Here is a 19,035-nt window from a genome sequence, read left to right as displayed (position 1 = left end):
GAGAGAGAGAGACGCACATACTCTCTCACACATACATACACACACAGAGAAAAAACAAGGGTTGGGCCGTGACGTCAGAGGAGCAGCTGGCTGGCAGCTCGCGCGCGCCGCTGACGCTGGCGAGGAGGGGCCCACGAGGCCCTCGCCGGCCTTCGACGTCCCCCCCCTCCCTTTTTTCTCCTTTCTCCCGCCGGGCCGCGCTCACACCTGCCCAAAGCCACGAGAAAGGGAAAGCTGAGCCGGACGCTTCTGGGTTGGGGATATCCTAAGGGTTGGCCGTGAGGGTGGCTCATCTTCGAGGAAGCCGACCGGGCAAACGTCCGGCTTGTAATGCAATCCCATTAGGATTGTTACTTTTGATATTAGGAGAGTCCGATTCCGAAGAAGCGCTCCACTCCATGCAAGAGGGGTCTTGCTTGATACATTCTCGAGAGGAGGGAAACTTAGTTTTGAGGCAGATCCCCCTCCCCCGCAAGGACATAACCCTATAAAGATAAAAAAAAAACTACCTCTGAACAGGATTGCAAACCAAAAATATGGGGTTAACCTACTGCAAAATTGTGCCCTGTGAGGTGTCTTCCCGTCCCATCCCCCAGAATAATTTGATATACTGACCAATCTTCAATCTTTAAGGGCTGACCCACCCTGGACTAGTATCAAGCCTGCCTGCACAACTCCAGAGCTAATTAGGTTCAAACTAAAGTCACTGATAAAAAAAGCTTATGCTGCATTTGACCATGCTAATGGAAATTGTAATAGAATTTCTCACAATTCGAGCAATTTCAAAAGAGGGAACTTTTTCTTCATTTTGTTTTTATTTTTAAAAAAGAATACTGGAAAGGTTACAGAAGATAACTCCAGTTTTATGGCTGCCATCTGAATTTAGGTGAGTCAGAGTCTTCTTAATTGGCAGCAAAGTCTAGTGGAGATAAAATTCTTGCAAGTGTCAATATCCACCAAGACTCAGTTTTTGTTAATGATTTTATGACAAAAAAGTAAAAAAAAATGTATTTTATTAAAAACATTTCTAGCCCACCCACTGTAATCCAAAATATTCTGAAGAAGATTGAGAGAGTAGGAATTGATTAAAAATGAGGGAAGGGAAGTAAAAATTATATTTGAGTGAGGGAATTTGTGTGCAGAAGTTACAACAGCTTTAAGAACATTCATCTGTGTCACAAGTTTTGATGTGTCACTTGGTTCTACTGTCCTTGCTTTAGCTGTTGAAAGGAAGAAGGAACATTTTGTCTTCTCCATTTGACAGTCCATTATTTTATGAGAAAAGTCTGCTTTTTAAATTGACTTCCAAATCTTCCAAAAATACATTTAAATGGAATATGCTGTTCTTTTTGTCTTTGTCAAGATTCTTTTTTATTTTGCAATTGCTGAGATGTGAAAAATAACTGTGACACTAACCAGAACAAATTATTTATGTGTGCGTGTGTGCACGCATGCACATGTGTGTATAACTGTACTTGACTATACTTACCTATAACTTGATACCTATGTCTAGGGATGCTTGTGAGGAATAAAGTTGCTTCCCAATCACATAACTGGGCACATCACATGTCTTTTCAATTTAATGGAGTTTTATTTCAAAGTTCAACTCAGTTCAAGGCCTCACTAATTTAGGTCTTTTGAGAGTGTAAATTCTATACAATGAAGTGCAATTATTTACATCATATTTAAGAAAATGAGGGTTTTCTGCCCTGCATGTGCATCTCGTAGATATATCTTCATGTACACCTGTACACTTACATTAAAATTTAGACATATCAATATTTTTGTTGCTCTTTATTGTTCTGTTTTCTCATATGAGTAGGAAAGAGGTTTGAATTGAGCAATATCAGTATTATTATACAGAAGAACCAGCTAGTAATGTGATACCCACTATTTGAGATTGTACAAATAATTTTACTCAGATAAAATAGACCGAATCAGTGTTTCTCTCAAAATCTCTGTTTATGGAAGTTTTTACTTTTTCCTGTGGTACCTAACCAGAGAAATATACAGAGAAAATATAGGGAAAGAGTTAGAAAAAGAATGGATAAGATTAAGCTGTAAAAAACATTTGAAAAACAACTGCCAAATTTAATCTTTACCATCATATTGTAAGTAGAAGGTTAGAAATCATGATGATAAACTGGAAACAACTTTCAGAAAAGGATTCTCATTTGAAGACCTTTTCATTAAAAATATGTATCGAGGATTATTTATTATTTCTAAATTTTCCAACCCATTTTTTTTTCTACAGTGCTTTAATTGGGGAAAGGGAATAGCCTTTGATTTGGGAAATGGTCTCAAATTATTTATTTTAAAATAAATATCACCAAGATTTATTTCTAATATCTGAGTTTAAGAGGGACGCTTTGAAGTAGCCGAGAGTATTTGTGTTATTAATAGCCAGGTACATCTGATTTACCTCCTCTTCCCCCATTTGATTAGGTATTTTCCATCTGTTGAAATTGCTAGCAACATTTTCATACTTTTCTTTTGAGACAGGAAAAAATATTCCACATCCTTCTTGAATTTTATCATAGGTGTGCCTGAGTACATGCATTTCACATTTGCAAAGTCCATTATTTCCTGGTTTCATCAGATTTATGATGATTACAATTCCTTAGAATATGTGAGATCAATCTATATAATAACTACATTTGAAAACCACTTAGTGAAAAGGAGGTGAGCTCCATATGGTGCTTTTGTGTTTGTAGGTGACTGTCTGCCCTGGCCCCACTTCTCAGATTGTGTTTCACACTTCAGTCCAAATTGGCAAGATATGTTGAAGATTTGAAGTAAATGGTGAGGTAAGTGCCCTGAAGTTTAAGAGGTTCTTTATCCATAGAATGGAAATAGATATGTATAGTGGTGGGATTCAAATAACAACTGGTTCTCTGCCCTAATAACCAGCTGGGTAGGCGTGTGTCAGTGGTCATGTGCCTGGATGGTCATGGCCAGTGGGTCGATGGGTGCTTCGCCTTAGCTGTTACAATGTAATAAGGGTTAACCAGAGAGCCAGTTTCTGTAAGCAAGGCAATAAAGATTAGGCTAGAAACAACAACAGAATGTTTCCTTCCTGCCTTCCTTACAGGATTAGCCCTGTAAAGTGGAAAAAAACCAAAATGAAATTTCTTCCAACAACCGGTTCTCCAAACTGCTTAGAAAGTTAACAACAGTGTTCCTGAATAGGTGCGAACTGGCTGAATCCCACCACTGGATATGTACATCATTTCACATATTAAGATTTGCCATGGTTCATGTGGTTTGCATTTTTAAAGTTCTTTCAAGTTGTGTATGAGGGCACCTTCTAACAAGGCAGTTACAACTGTGGCATTTGTTTCATACTTCATTGCATTTTGTAATGGACAAGTTGGGAGCTTAACTCATTGTTCTGAGATATTTCGGAATTTCATTTTAAATTGTAGGTAATGACTAACTTTTTTCCTTCTACAATATGTGTTTTATGTAATTGCCCTCAAAGTATGATGATTCCAGTAGGAGTTCTTGCTCTGTGGACCTGTGGTACAAATTCTGTTTTTTAAGAATATTTCGTAGCTTTTTGTTGTGCTTAAGATAATAATAGCTCATTCAGATGTTTGGTTTTTCCATTATCATCTTTAAGAATCAAATTTGTATCACAAATATGTTTTTGGTCTGTTTTGAGATGATTTCATAAGATATCTAAAGAGATAGAGTGATTGTAACCTTTTGGACTACATATAGTCCTTGACTTATGACTGGTCATTTAACAACCATTTTAAATTTCAGTAGGCCCAGAATGGGTGCTTTAGGCCCAGTAAAGCACTTCTGGCCATTGTAAAATGAGTCACATGATTGTGATTTGGATTTTTTTGCCAGTTTCTGGTAAAAAACGTCCATTTAGAAGAATTCTAAGGGTTCATACTTAGGGACATGGCGTTGACTTAATTACTGTGGGTCCACTTAGCCATGGTGATTCATTTAATAGCCAGTGCAAAAACTCGGGTCTGGTCACATGGGAGTGTGTTTGAGTTTGAGTTTTATTTTATTTATATGCCGCCCTTTTCCTCCGAAGGGGACTCAGGGCGGCTTACAACTCAACCAGGGAAGGGGGGTACAAACAAAAATTTAAAACAACATAAAACAATGCATGATTAAAAACACAACAGTCATACCAATTCGAGACGGGGGCAGCAGTTCTTTAGCCCCAGGCCTGTCGGAACAGCCAGGTTTTAAGGGCTTTGCGGAAGGCCTGGAGGGTGGTGAGGGTTCGAATCTCCACGGGGAGTTCGTTCCAGAGTGTTGGAGCAGCCACAGAGAAGGCTCTCCTCCGGGTAGTCGCCAGTCGACACTGGCCGGCGGATGGAATTCGGAGGAGGCCTAATCTGTGGGATCTAATTGGTCTAGTGGAGGTAATTGGCAGGAGGCGGTCTCTCAAGTACCCAGGTCCAATACCATGAAGGGCTTTATAAGTGACGACTAGCACCTTGAAGCGTATCCGGAGACCAATAGGCAGCCAGTGCAGCTCGCGGAGGATAGGTGTTACGTGGGTGAACCAAGGCGCACCCACGATCGCTCGGGTGGCTGCATTCTGGACAAGCTGAAGTCGCCGAATGCTCTTCAAGGGCTGCCCCATGTAGAGCACGTTGCAGTAATCCAGTCTAGAGGTCACAAGGGCACGAGTGACTGTTGTGAGGGCCTCCCGGTTCAGGTAGGGATGCAACTGGTGTACCAGGCGAACCTGGGCAAATGCCCCCCTGGTCACAGCCGACATGTGGTGTTCAAAAGTCAGCTGTGGGTCCAGGAGGACTCCCAAATTGCGGACCCTGTCTGAGGGGCGTACTGTTTGACCCCCCAGCCTGAGAGATGGAACACTTGGCCAATTAGTAGGAGGGAAGCACACCAGCCATTCGGTCTTATCTGGGTTGAGTACAAGCTTGTTAACCCCCATCCAGTCCCTAACAGCCTCGAGGCCCTGGCACATCACGTCAACCGCTTCACTGAGTTGGCACGGGGCGGACAGATACAGCTGTGCATCGTCCGCATATTGATGGTATTTTATCCCGTGCCGTCGAATGATCTCATCCAGCGGTTTCATGTAGATATTAAATAGGAGGGGGGACAGGACCGATCCCTGCGGTACCCCATACTTCAGGGGCCTAGGGGACCGATCCCTGCGGTACCCCATACTTCAGGGGCCTAGGGGTCGACCTCTGCCCTCCGACCAACACCGACTGCGACCTGTCCGAGAGGTAAGAGGAGAACCACCATAGGACAGTGCCTTCCACGCCCACCTCCCGCAGTCGTCGCAGAAGGATACCATGGTTGATGGTATCGAAAGCCGCTGAGAGGTCAAGGAGCACAAGGATGGAGGCATAACCTCCATCCCTGGCTCTCCAGAGGTCATCGATCAATGCGACCAAAGCGGTTTCCGTGCTGTAGCCTAAATCCTGACTGGAAGGGATCTAGATAATCGGTTTCCTCCAAGGACCGCCGGAGCTGAAAGGCTACCACCTTCTCAACAACCTTCCCCACAAAGGGGAGGTTGGAGACTGGACAGTAATTGTTTAAAGCGGCTAGATCCAGAGATGGCTTCTTCAGAAGGGGTCTCACCACTGCCGCCTTTAGAGCGGGGGGGAAGAACCCCTCCCGAAGGGAGGCAGTAACAACCGCCTGGATCCAGCCCCGTTTCACCTCCCTGCTGTTAGCAACCAGCCAGGAGGGGCACGGGTCCAGTACACATGTGGAGGCACTTGCAGCTCCCATGGCCTTGTCCACGTCCTCAGGGGTAACAGCCTGAAAATCAATCCAGTGATGTCCTGCCAGATTCTCCCCTGGTGCCTCAGCTGGTTCTGCGCAATTGGAGTCCAGGTCCGCCCGAAGCCGAGCAACTTTATCCGCGAGGAAATGGACGTAATCCTCAGCTCTGCCTTGCAAAGGATCGCTCGTATCCCTCCTATTTAGAAGGGAACGGGTTATCCTGAACAAGGCGGCTGGGCGCGACTCAGCGGAAGCAATCAGAGAGGCAATGTGTGTTCTTTTAGTCGTCCTAATTGCCCGGAGGTAAGCTCTGATGCTGGATGTTAGAAGCGCTCGGTCTGACTCGGACTTACTGAATCTCCATCGTTGCTCTAGGCGTCTCTTTCGGCGCTTCATCTCCCGGAGTTCCTCAGTAAACCAAGGAGCCCTCCTGGATCCAGTGCGTCGGATCGGCCGTAAAGGCGCAATCCGGTTAAGAGCCTCTGTCGCTGCTGAGTTCCAGGCAGCAACCAGAGTCTCCGCCGGACTGCGGACGAGGGTATCAGGAATAACTCCAAGCTCCGTCTGAAAGCCCAAAGGGTCCATAAGTCGCCTGGGGTGGAACCACCTAATCGGTTCCTCCTCCCTACAGTGGGGGTTTGGTCTCCGAAAGTCAAGCCTCAGTAGGTAGTGGTCTGACCATGACAGGGGTAAGATCTCACTACCCCTCAAACCAAGATCACAACTCCACTGCTCCGAGAGGAATACGAGGTCGAGCATGTGACCCGCTGAGTGAGTCGGGCCCCGAATTACTTGAGTCAAGCCCATGGCTGTCATGGAAGCCATGAACTCCTGCGCCCCATCAGAGTGTTCACCGAGCGAAGGCAAATTGAAATCCCCCAGAACTATAAGCCTGGGAAACTCAATTGCCAGTTCGGCTACCGACTCGAGGAGCGAGGGGAGGGCTGCTGCAACGCTGTTGGGAGGCAGGTACGTTAACAGCAGACCCACTTGACCCTTGAGGTTCAACTTCACCAGCAGGGACTGGTGAAGAGCCTGGAGTTATAACCTTAACAATTTATGACTGGAAATCTGATCCCAATTGTTGTAAATTAAGGCCTACCTGTAGGTATACTGTAAAATAATCCTTGCCTGCTCTGAATTTTGAAGTATTCAAGACATACTATGCATGAAACTTTACTCTGAAGAAAGATAAAATATATTTTTTTCACTTGAAATCTCTCTAGATTAAACTCTTCTGTTCCTTCCTTCCTGATGAAATGTACTTTGACTAGCCTGCTAATCTAATACTTGGAGTATATTAAGTAATAATAATTTAATACTTTGCAAAGAAAAATTAAAACATTAGTCTATTCTTCATTTTATTAAAGTATATTATAGGTTCTACACCTCTGTGAAAAATCCCTACTTTCTTGATTTATATATATAGATGAAAGTACATTCAATAATTATAGCTCTAAGAAAAACAACAACAGTAAAATTGTTTTTGCATTTTATGTCATAAAATTAAATTTAATATCAGGTACAAATTCTAGAAAGAATGAAGCCTTGAGCTGTAAATGCTTTTAGGGTGATTCAATTCCAGATACATAAAGTTTACTAACTCCCTTCTCATAATCTGTTATTTTTAAACAGGTTAATCTGGGGAAGTTAATCCTGCAGTATATAATTTATAAACATGAGGGTGAGTAACCTTTGATGACTACATCAAACCATGAAATAATAGAATACTCTGGTTTCTTTCAGGTATCCTGCATTTCAAGTTTAGCCATATTAATAGTTAATTTTCAAGGTTGTTGAGAACAAAATGTTTCCTGTGTTAAGGTCATTTCTTGACAGAAGATGTGCTGAGGACCATTAATATCAAATGATTAATGCAGACACATGAGAAAATAAAAGAAGGTGGAGATTCCCCCCCCCCTTATTAAAAATTACTTTTGTGCATACTGTATGTTATATCATCAACATTAATTTAAAGTAGTATTTCATGAACTGTTAGTCAAAACAGTTTGTGGAATTGTTGGAGACTATATTCTATATCCGTGATGGCAAACCTATGGCACATGTGCCACAGGTGGCACACGGAGCCATATTTGCTGGCACAGCAGCCCTTGGCAGCCCTCAGTTCCAGCACACATGTGCATGCTGGCCAACTGATTTCCAGCCTTCCAGAGGGCCGTGGGGGCCTTTTTCACACTCCCCAGGCTCTGGAGGCTTTCCTGAAGCCTGGGGAGGACGAAAACAGTCTCCCCCCAGCCCTTTGGAAGGCTGGAAATCAGGAAATCCTCAGGAGCCTGGGGAGGGTGAAAATCCTTTCCCATGCGGGGGTCGCTTACGCATGCATGGTGGTGGGGTCACTCATGCATGCGCGGGTGGGTGGGCACACCCTCACGCACACAATAGTGTTTGCACACACAGTTTTGGCACACTTTATAAAAAGTTAGCCATTACTGCTCTATATCATTGCTTATACATTTCCTTTCTTCACACTCTCCATGGAATTTTTTTGCATCTTACAGGGTCCAATGATTTCACATTATTCCCAATTAAAAACAGCTTTTTTAAACTGAACGGTTAAAACACCAATTTTCCAACCTTATATGTCTATGCTATATGCTTGGTCTTGCATTTAATGTGTTAATGGTTATTAGAAACTAAAGTAAACCTGGCTACTTCCTTATTTCAGATGAATTTCATAATTTATTGGAGGCTGTTTTTGTTTGCCAACAAGTTACATTTATTGATACTATATAATCCAGCATTTACTAGAAAAAGACTTTATGCTTGGGATGTGTAAATGCATGGAAAGGAGTTAGGGAACGTCTTGCGGAGTAAATGGAATGATTTCCCCCTCCCTTCTGTTCAGTCTGAGTCTCAGAGACTCGCTGGACAAGCCCTTGTAATTTTCTTGGCAAGATTTTTCAGAAATGGTTTGCCATTGCTTCCTTCTGAGAGAAGGGCTGAGAGAAAGTGGCTAACCCAAAATTACTGAGCTGGCTTTAAACCTAAAGCGGGACTAGAACTCAGAGTCTCCTGTTTTCTGGCCTGCTGCCTTAATCACTATACCAAGCTCACTTTCAAATGGAATGTACTTTTATTTGTGTTATTTGCTTTTGCCCTGTGACAGACTAAGTGTCAGAAAGTAGACAAGCTATCATTATTTGTATCTATTTGTATGTATAAAAGTTAAACACAGGAGCAGAAAAACTCTTCCTCTTTATTTCTTGATCTTCCCATGATACAAATACTGTACAACATTTTTGAAAGAAGTGAGCAGTTACCCTGTGAGATTTACAGCAGTAAAGCAAGATGTTATTACTAAATTACTACTAACTAACTAACTAACTAACTAACTAACTAACTAACTAACTAACTAACTAACTAACTAACTAACATCAGCAATGCAACCATAATCTAGTCCTATTATCTGTAAATGCATTCAATCAGTCCAGAGCTTTCTGAATGTAAAATAATGGGTCAATCCATGGAATTATCAACCTCCTTGAAAATAACTTTTAGGAAAAGCTATATTGCAGAAACAAAATAAGTTTACTTTTCAGGGAATGGATAGATTGGCAATTTGAGAGTTTGAGTTCTTTACTGTGAGCTACAATAGTAGCTTACGAGAGAGAAAAAGTACGTTAATATGGATGTAAGAAAGTGTCAACATTTAAAAAAAATGAAAGTTAAACCTTTAACGCTGTCCATTTTGAGGTAGTGAGAAGAGAAAATGCTTCCTACTTTCTCTGCATAGACTCATGGCCTTCTGATTCCAGGTGTTATTTACTTTTGAAAATACTGTATTTATACCATATAAATAAAAGACTAAGTGGATATTTTGTTCAACAGTACAAAATACTGAGACTGGTTTTCATTAAAATAATGTACATCCTATTAAAGATAATATGTAATTTGCTCTTGGAGAAAACCTATAAGTGATTCAGAAGAATCTGATAGGTATGATGACTATATATATATATCTATATCTATATATCTATATATCTATATATCTATATATCTATATATCTATATATCTATATATCTATATCTATATCTATATCTATATCTATATCTATATCTATATCTATATCTATATCTATATCTATATCTATCTATCTATCTATCTATCTATCATCTATCTATCTATCTATCTATCTATCTATCTATATATATATATATATATATATATATAGTGAATATAGTCTATAATATAGTAAAAATAGTATTCCATGAAAAAGAATAACAGGTGGGATAGCATGAAGTCAAATAAAGACAGAGTTTTGATAAATATTTTTATAGAAAGTGTAGGAGCCAAGGTATACTTCTCAGTGCCAGAAATTAACAGGAATGAAACTAAATGGTATATTCTGCAATTATTGTTAAATGTGTTTAGTATTTTTAGAACAGATGGTAAAGAATTTTAAAATATGACCTCCATTGTTTTATCGTAATATTATTTCCTATGGTATTCATTAATTCACTCAAATCAGAATGTATTAAAGAACTATAATTTTACAAGTTGACACTGGACCACTGCAAATTAGATAGAATTCAGTATGTAATGTATATTGAAGTTATAATACTACAGTTGTGGATTCTTTTCTTCCACATTCTGAAATGTCTTAAAAACCATGAAATAGATTGTAGTAGGGGCAGGTTGACTACCCTTGCAAACAAATGGATTGTAACTTCGTGGCTTTGACAAGGGTGAGAAAAACATATGTTAAACATTGGTAATGTTTATTTGTTTTAATTAATAAACTGACATTCCACCTCTCTGATAAAATATAATACAACAGACAATTAATCCTTGGTTCTTCTCAAGAGCTGCAGCCCCATTGCTTGAGTTTCCTGGTTGGCTGCTTTTCATTTAATGGCGAAATGAGTGCTTAGAAGGAACAACATCCTTGACTTTCAGAGACTGCATTTTGAAAAAATATTATTTTGAGAGCTAAGTGCTATGGTGGTTTCTATTATGAAAGATGGGACTGATATTGTGGTGTATTCTTTCTACCACCTCCCTCTTTTTTCAAAAGGTCTGTTTAGATTTTTGAGGCATAACACATTAGTTATGTTTTTGCTTGCTAATGAAAATAGGAGTCTAAATATGAGACACACAAATGAGTCATGACAGTACCCTGTTTCCCTGAAAATAAGACCTCCCCAGGTAATAATTCCAATCGAGTTTTTGAGCGCATGCACTAAAATAACCCCTCCCCCCAAAATAAGCCCTCCTCCCAAATATTGCAACACAGGAATAGCCATGAGATGACCAAGCTCGCCGCCTCCTGCACCCAAAAATAATAAGACCTCCCCAAAAATAAGGCCAAGTGCTTATTTTGGGAGTCAAAAGAAAATAAGACCCTGTCTTATTTTTGGGGAAACATGGTACTAGAACAGATAGCTCTCTACATGGTACTAGAACGGATGTGTTAGCCCTCTAATAGGAGACTCACAAATAGCATATTGACAGTTCTAGATCCTTAGAACTGTTACAGTACGAGGCCAGAGGATTGCAGGAATCTTTTAATAGCTGTACCATGTTATCTTCACAGCTTCATCTTACCAGTTGAAAATAAAACTGCATTAACTCAAAGGCTTGTTTATTTAATCAGTTGGTGATCTAGGCAAATTCCTTATAATTGTTTACTCAGTTATTTTCTAATATACAGTAACAATTTGTTTCGATTTTCCTTTGTCCTTTTTTCTCTTTCCTTTTTCCCTTGTCTTGTTATATGCTAGATATTATATGTTGAATTATTAAGTCTTTGATTACATTGTCATGTAATACTTCATTCTGAATGTTTATTGAAAAATAAAAACCATGTAACATGTATTCCATCATTAAAAATCTATCCTTTTCTTCAATTGGTAGAAAATGCTACAGAGAGCATTCAGAAAGACAGTTCCTTATGGTACCCAACGAAATGTATGTATTTTGTGTTTTTCACCTTAACATTTTTCCTAGTATGAAAAAAACATGATAAATGGATGATGAAAACACCTGGATCTCTTTACAGACTTTAAAGACATTACAGCCTTTAAAATCTTGTCTAGAATATGCTGTGTTACAAAACATTCTGAAAAATATTTATAAACGTATTAGAAAAATGTTTACAGAATTTAACCTGCATTTAATTTTGCTTATATTGAAATTTATCATCTGGTGTTATAGATATAGCATCTATACGTATAGATATAGTATCCTATATTAAGTATTTATATGTAGGTCAGGAGATCTGACTTATCTAAATTATTTGATCCATATTTAGAAATTGGCTTGCTCAATTCAAATTTCCATTTAAATAAGAGAATATTAACTCCAAATGCATGCCTTTAGAATATTACAGTTTTTTGAGAAACTGAATATTTCTTGATGAACTGAAGAATTCCAGATCCATTATTTTTATGTGGTTCTCTTGTATGTGATCTATTTGGGAGTTGGGACTTGGAAGAGTAAAATTATGTTTCTGTTCTAACAGTAAATATTTTGCTTCAAGAGTTTCCCTTAAATGTCTCCAGCTTTGCTTTGGCATTTATAGAGCAGCAGGATACCATTATCCTATGATAAAAGTCTTTTGCACAGACATGATAGTTTAATTAGAGCAATATGGAAACAACTTTAGTATCTTTGACATAGACTCTGCATAGTGAGTCATTGATATTATAACCAAAGACAGATTTTTGGCATTATTAAGGACAGTAGGAAAAGGATTTAGGAATATAAAATTCTTCTCCATTGAAATGGCAATTTTCTAAACAGATTCTAAACAGATAGACAAGGCCAGGGATTTGTCAGGGCCCCTAACAATGGCAAAAGGTGAAATCCCCAGTAATACTGCCATTAAACTTGGGGCACTCCAATATGTTATTGTGAGATTATGCTTGGTTTCAATAAGAATAATGTGTTTGTTTATTTATTTATTTATTTATTTATTTATTTATTTATTTATTTATTTATTTATTTAATTATTAAAATTTATATGCCACCCAATCCCATAGGACTCTGTTTCTGTTTTGCCTAGTAGATTTGTTTGTTCCTTGAATTGGCAGTACCATTATACTGCCAATTGTACTAAATACATTTTTGTCCTTTTCGCTGAATAAGTCTTAGGCTTGTATTTATAAGAATATAATTCTCCTAGAACAATTCTTGCACCAGTAGCAAAGAAAATGAGTTTATGAGGCAGGAGGAATGACTATATGATGGAAGATTTATCTGTGAGTTAGAAAAAAAATACGGAATTGTGTGATGTTTTCAAAACAGTTTTTACTACTAATTTTAGGTAGAATCATTCAAGGATCTAAGTTTATGGGTGGGGAATCTATTCTCATCTAAATTTATTATATATTAGAATCAGCAGTCTGCAAAATGTAGTCAATGGTAAGGAATAGAATGAATTATAATGAAATAACATTTTGGGAGTATTTGGCAAACCAATAATAACTTTGAATCCATTTGGAAATTCAGTTAATAGGGCTGCTTGTTATGTACCAGTACTTATACTCTGAGCAATGATGAGATTGCTTGTTATACAGGTAGTCCTCAACTTACGACTATAATTGAGCCCCAAATTTATGTTGCTAAATAAGACATTTGTTAAGTGAACTTTGCTCCATTTTACGACCCTTTTGCCACAGTTGTTAAGTGAATCCCTACAGTTGTTAAGTTGGTAACATGGTTGTTAAGTGAATCTGACTTCCTCATTGGCGTTGGTTGACAGAAGTTTACAAAATGTGATCACATGAATACCAGGACACTGCAACCATCATAAATATGAACCAGATATCAAGCATCCAAATTTTAATCAAGTGACCATTGGGATTCTGCAATGATCGTAAGTGTGGGAATTGTTTGTAACTCATTTCTTTCAGTGCTGTTGTAACTTCAAACAGTCACTAAAGGAACTGTTGTAAGTCAAGGACTACCTCAGTGGTGGGTTGCAGGCGGTATGGCCCAATACGGGTGTACTGGAGCCTGCCTGGAGGACCGGGTACGGTTCCGGTACAGTGCTCCGGAGGGCCCACCCATTTGCCCACACTCCTTACCTGTCTTTAAACTCTTCGGCGCTTCCGTGCAGGCATCACTGGAAGGTAAAATGTATGCGCACGATGTGCACGTTCATGTGGAGGATGCTGGGCCCCGCTGCAACCGTACCAGTTGTAACGGGATCCAGAACCCACCACTAGACTACCTGTACATAAAAAATGGAAATACTAATAGGATAGATGCTTTTTTCAACATTTATTCTAAGAAATAACTTGGTAGATGACGAGCAGCTTTCTACAATTACAGAACTGATGTGTGTGTGTGTGCGTGCGTGCGTGTGTGTATGTATGCATGTGTGTATAACTTTTCCAACTCAATCATTTTATCACTTCTCAATTTCCCAAAATTGTTTCCATGTTTTCCCTATCTATTGGAAAAAAGATAACGCTTATTTCTTAGTTTGGAAGAAAAGTCACAGCAAAGGTCTCAAATTCAAACTCAAGTGCTTGCCTGAGGCTGAAGTCTATACCACTAAACCCTTTTCTTATATTGTTACAAAAGTCTCCAATGAATCAGGTTTTTTTTAAAGAAGAGTATCATAGTATCAAATTAAACAATAGTAACAAAAAACCCACACACCTTAAACTGCCTTTTCACTATTTCATTTTGACCACTTACAAGGCAACATTCTTCGTTAATCGGATCCTAACATTTGGTTTGGTTATTATGAACCTAATCATTAACATTTGGCAGGATTTATCCCCTCAGAAAAAGCAACTAAACCTAAAATTATTTCCAATACTGCCAAGCAATAAAAATTGCATTGGCACTTCTCAAAGAGAGAGAGAAAAAAGTGTTTTGTCTTCAATTTGGCATATGCCACTTTCATAGTAAGAGGCAATGATTTCTGGAAATTTAGCTCAGTTTCAAAGCTCAATTTTAATGGAAAGCAGGCTAAAAATTGATTACATAAATATATTTTATCACACAGAGGGGAAAAAAACAGCTGCAGCTGTGAAGAACAAGGAAGCCATAAGTGATGTTGGCCTTGCCTGTCCATGCTTCAATCACTCTGTCACCAGTTTGTTGAGGTCCAACTTCAGCCTGGTGCACGCATGGCAAACTGACAGGCTCTGAGATATGTTCAGCTTTAATGGTCAGTAGGACACTGGCAGCTTTGTGGAATGCACTGATGCAAAGAAAGAGTTTTGAAGTATTAAAGGATCTGCATTTCTGTAACTCCTACACAGGTGCAGACTACTGGGGACAGCCACACAAAGCTTCCACCAGGGCAGAACATTTGAAAGAGAGATTATTCAAATGCTGTGCACAATCCTATTATACACATGTTCCCCTTTTGTTGCCATGACACTTGCAACTTACCATATATACCTTTCATTTAAAACTCCATCAGCATCTTGATGTGGCAGAAGACTGTTTTCTCAGTCTTCCTCAAACTTAGTTTGTGCCAAAAACAATTTAAATTGAACCGATAGAGCTCACGCTGTGGAGCTGCATATGGCTCTTTCATCCCTCTGCTGTGGATCCCTGTCACCAGTCGGCACCACAATTTTGAGAGGAGCTTCCAGTTGGGGTGGGGGAAGCAGGTGCGCCAGGAGGAGACTTTATGGCAAGGAGTAGGTTTTCTGATCAGCTCCACAATTGATAAGGCTTTCCATTAGGACAGGTAGAGGAAAAAGGATGCCGCTGTAGGAGGATACTCTATGGTGGGGAAACCAGACTTCTGGTCAGCTCCAGAATGGAAAGGGGGCTTCTGGTTAGGACCTTTGTGGCTCTTTGAGTGTTGCCGACCCCTGCCCTATTGGGATGTTAAAGTAGTATTCGACTTATGACCCACAATTGAACCCAACATTTCTGTTGCCAAGCCAAACAGTTGCTAAATGAGTTTTGTCCCATGTTATGTCTTTTCTTGCCACAATTGTTAAATGAATCATTGAGTTGCTAAGTTAATAACATGATTGTTAAGTGAATCCTGGTTTCCCATAGACTTTGCTTGTCAAAAGGTTGAAAAACTTGATCACATGACCCTGGAATATAGCAACCATAAATACATGCCAGTTGCCAAGTGTTTGAAGGTTGATTGTGTAGCCATGGGGATGCAAACATCATAGGTATGAAAAATGGTCATAAGTCACTTTTTTGATTGCTGTTGTAACTACAATCAATCATTAAAATGAATGGTTCTAAGACGAGGACTATCAACTCTATAATAAAATTGATTATTGAATCATAAGAGCAATAGAAAACAGGTGAAGAGATGTTGGAAGAGTTGAATTTTGCAACCGAAGCATGCATTTAGGAACATAAGAATCAGAATGGTATATAGCTTCAAAGAGGTGGTTTGGTTTGGTAATGCTTTCACCTAAATAAATGCCTCATTAAAACGATCTTTAAAATAAATACAGTAAATGTAAAATGGAAAGGGATACAATTGTTTTTTTAACAATCAGATGAAATACACTACATTGTATGTAGAACTACTTGGAACTATTTGGTTAAAGCAATATTTATTTCTTTGATCTCACCTTAAAATTAAAACAATGATGCTAAAGGGGTCTAACCACCAAATGAAACAGAACAATTAAAAATAACATAGAATTAAAAACAGGACATATGCATGAATGGGAGAAATAAAACCCAAATAAATAATGTAGTATATAGAACATCTTAGAAACAATCGAACTGGCTTACATTGTTCCATCAGAAACTAATCTTGGAAAACAGTAAGTTCACCGTTATGAGGCACTAGGTCTTTCTTCAAGCAATATTTATGCCTACATATTTTAAAGTATTTGTCCATTTATACTCCAAACAATGCAATTCATTATATGCATCAATTCTGGCTTAGGAACTGGTTTATTCAAGTGGTCAAGATGACTTTAAGGAGGCGAACTTTGTGGGAGGGGAAACATCTTCCCTGAAGTCCACTCCACACTGTTCTTAGAGTTTCATTCCACTTCATAGAGTGGTGAATGGTGTAGTGGGAGTTCTTATCTCCCAGACAGTATCATTCTTTCTTCAGGGTCTGGAAGATTAAATCTGGAAGTTGACCTCCTTCAAGTCCTGTTGTGTTTCCTCATTGTGATGGTGGTGTATGTTTCTGGGAGCGATGAGCAAAGAATACTGGTGATACCTGCCAGGGTATATGGTCCCAGAAGAGTCACTGAAAATATTATAGTCATTGCAACTGGCCAGCTAAATCTAGCAGGAAACTATATTTGGCAGCAATGTCATAGGTTGATGTTCTAGGCATCTGCCTATTAGGGCTAACAGCTGGAAATATTAAAAAGAAAAATATAATTGGACTATATATGGCTTAGGAAACTATGAAGCAGGATAACGATTTATTAATTTCTGTCAATCTAATAACTTCTTCATTGTTAGCACAATCTTCCAATAATAAAAATGACACACATACAGACATCATCAGATGGAAGAAATCAAATTGGCTACATTATAGGTAGATGGATGAACTCAGTTAAAACAGACATGTCCATCAGAAACATCAGAAATTACTTTAAAGTCCTGAATCTCTTCCACTGAAGCTCTGTGGAATGAAATTAAAGAAGTTGTTAAGGATGAATAATGAAAAGAGACTGCCAAAGACCATAACAGAAGTAACAGAAAAAAAGTAAATTATTGTCAGAAAAAAATAATGGAAATAGCTAAGAACAGAAGAGAAGCCAAAACCAAAAAACAGTAAAAACACGAGGAAGGAATTTAGCAAAGAATTTCAGAGAGCTATTAGAAGAGACAAAGAGATCTCTGAATTCAGAAGGAGGTTTCAACTTTGAATTGGTGTGTTAAAGAATGCCAATGGGCAGATAGTAACTAATTTAAAGATCAAAAAGATTGGAAGGACTGAAATTCTGTATGTTAGAAATGTCAGCAATTCTGTCAGATACCTTAGAAGGCATTCTCTGTATACAGGAATTTCTAGTACTAGAAGATGAAGTTAGACCAGCACTTTGATCATTGTTAAATCAAAAGACTAGCGGGAATGATGGACTATCTAAAGAGCCATGGTACACAATGGAACTGATCATCTAGGTATGTGATATCTAGAAGATGACTTTAACTTGATGGTACATCATCATTATAATTTTCAGTCTGTTTATCTACAATTTGGAGGACACTGAAGATGGGAAAGTCTAGTGAAAGCTAGATGTGGGTGAATTTGGTGACTGTGATGAGAACTAGAGCCAATTCATACTTTCAGTTGTTTTTATTCATGCATTTCCTTCCTTCAACATCGTTCTGCTTTTGTTACATGCAAGTAAAATAACATTCATATTTATCCATGTCATTTTCATTTGCAGATGGAAAGGCTAGCTATAAGGTCAAAAGTTCAAAGGGAATATTTGCTCCTAGTCTGTGAGATGAGAACAAAGACAACCAGAAGTCCAGCAAAACCACAAGCAAAGATGGTTCCGTTTGATCCTAGTATGAAGATTGTAGATCTCTTAAAAGTGCAAAAACACAGTTTGGATATGAACTTGTATACAACTACAGTATACTATTAATTATCCTCTAATGTTATTTAACTATCGTACTCCATATTTTTCTCCTTTTTTCTCTTTTGCTACACACAAACACAAACACCCACACACGTTGTAGTGTTTCCTACTTCATGATTTTGAAGAGACAGAACAATAATTTCAAGCACTGATAAGTCCCAGCAAGGCAGTTACTAACCATAAGGTTCCCTCCCCCCAAGACATTACAGAAACAAAGCTCTCACTTGTGTTTTTGTTCAGCCTTAAAGAAGGATTGTTTCAGAGAAAACTATCTCAACTTACAGAAATACTGAGGATATTGGTCCATTTTCATAGTGAAAACAATGTCAATCCTTGAAACAGTAATAAATTTCAATTAATAAAATTAATTGAAGCAATCTATGGTTACATTTTGTTCTGGAACATTATCTGTGATAAACTTCAAGTTCAGCCTAGTATTTCCTACATGTAGTAAGAGTATTTCTTATTCCAGAGAATACTGATGGTGGAAGTCAGTTTATGAGCTCGTCAGTGGAAATCAAGGGTAGCTTTCTTAGATCTATTGCTATGCCTCACCAGTGACAGTTCAAGTTTTCTGCAACTCACAGAAAGTCTCTAGGGATATCGTTTGTCATCCTTTGTCAACACTGCTCTTCCGTGTTGTGTAAACACAAGGTGATATGTCATCTATTGGACAAACTGTGTGTTATAAAGTTCATCAGCCTGGCAACTTTTACTCATGCTTACAGATAAAATGTATAAGTTTCCATCATAATTGAAAAGATATCC

At 38.7% G+C, this 19,035-nt stretch overlaps 1 long non-coding RNA gene across 1 annotated transcript; it reads left to right on the top strand.

The window, feature by feature from the left end:
- Nucleotides 1-194: 194 nt before the first annotated feature.
- On the top strand, nucleotides 195-18,644 carry LOC106542572 (uncharacterized). The gene is made up of 5 exons (XR_001313059.2): nucleotides 195-886; nucleotides 2,715-2,807; nucleotides 7,375-7,423; nucleotides 11,615-11,668; nucleotides 18,070-18,644. It is a non-coding gene; the product is annotated as an uncharacterized LOC106542572 (long non-coding RNA).
- Nucleotides 18,645-19,035: the final 391 nt, after the last annotated feature.

Source organism: Thamnophis sirtalis, unplaced genomic scaffold (assembly GCF_051295495.1).
Source record: "Thamnophis sirtalis isolate CommonGarterSnake01/CBP01778 unplaced genomic scaffold, rThaSir2_p1.2 scaffold_5, whole genome shotgun sequence".
NCBI lineage: Eukaryota > Metazoa > Chordata > Lepidosauria > Squamata > Natricidae > Thamnophis > Thamnophis sirtalis.
Note: the sequence above shows the minus strand (reverse complement) of the source record. Positions and strands in the feature narration are given on the sequence as shown.